The 1143-nt window shown below is 34.6% G+C and overlaps 1 protein-coding gene across 3 annotated transcripts in view; it reads right to left on the reverse strand.

Annotated features, from left to right (window-relative positions):
- Nucleotides 1–1143, reverse strand: part of LOC107567043 (zinc finger protein 239-like) — a 9742-nt gene that overhangs the window by 7819 nt on the left and 780 nt on the right. The gene's annotated exons all lie outside the window — the stretch shown is intronic.

Raw genomic sequence — 1143 nt, forward strand, 5'->3', positions numbered from 1 at the left:
CTGGGTCAAAACAACCCAATTGCTGGGTTTGTCCCTATTTTACCCAGCACTGGGTTGTATTTAACCCAACATTTTTTAGAGTGTACCTACACAAACAACTCGATAGCAAGTGGCATATATTTGAAGTATTGAGGTCACACTATTTGAAGTATTTCTTTTTAAGGTTTTTAAGTATCACTGAAATGCTAATAACACAAAAGATTAACTCTGTGATAAATGGGGAAGTATCCACCTTTTCATAGCTCGAAACGCGAAGCTGGCCAATGAGTCGACAACATCCGCTTGTGCTTTTTTAAAATAAAAGCTCTCGTGCCACTGAGCAACTTTTCAAGTGCCCATAAATAGACTTAGCGCAGTATCACAGTGGAGTGAACATAACGGTTTATTTTTTTATTTTATTTGCGGATGTAAAAAATTGACACGGACTGAGAAATGAATGAGGAATGGAACTAAAACAGTGACAAAAAAAAAAAACATTTGCAAGACACTACAGGCAAAACATTATTTTTTTAATGTACTGGTCAGTTTTGAGATGGAAGTCTTTGTTTCATTGCAATTCATTTGTTTATAGCCTAAGTAGATTTTAAATACAATACATATTTCAAAAGGATTTTCCCCCTCTAAATTATGTTTATGTCATGCAACATTTTATTTCTAAAACGTTAAAAAAGGAGGTATTTCCTATTTTCCTTATTTCCTTTTTTAATTCTAGTATGTAAACAAAATGAAACAAGAATTTTGAACTGGCTTTATCCAACGGTCAGATTTATGTTTCGAAAATGTATGCTAATTTCATATTTATTTACATTTAAGATTTCAGGCAACTTCTAATACAAAAAAAATAAAACCTGCTATTTCCTAATGCAATCAATCAACTGGGGGAGTGTGGCAAAATCTTTTAGTAATGTTTGTCTTGTTCATCTGGGGCAAGTTCAAGCTCAAACCGGTGTGCAACGTTTTGCTACGGTTTCCGGTTTGAACGACATGTTTCCTGGAAACGGTGTGCAACGGGGTTTGAGATGCGTTTTCTCTTGTTTGGTGGATGTGTCAAACATGTCAGCCCAATCAGCAGCAACATGTATGTAAACAGACACACAATGCACAATGTAATTAACATCCAAATAAATTCACAAGAACAAGTAT

The sequence above is a fragment of the Sinocyclocheilus grahami genome, unplaced genomic scaffold, assembly GCF_001515645.1.
Source record: "Sinocyclocheilus grahami isolate Dianchi unplaced genomic scaffold, SAMN03320097.WGS_v1.1 scaffold1123.1, whole genome shotgun sequence".
NCBI classification, from domain to species: domain Eukaryota; kingdom Metazoa; phylum Chordata; class Actinopteri; order Cypriniformes; family Cyprinidae; genus Sinocyclocheilus; species Sinocyclocheilus grahami.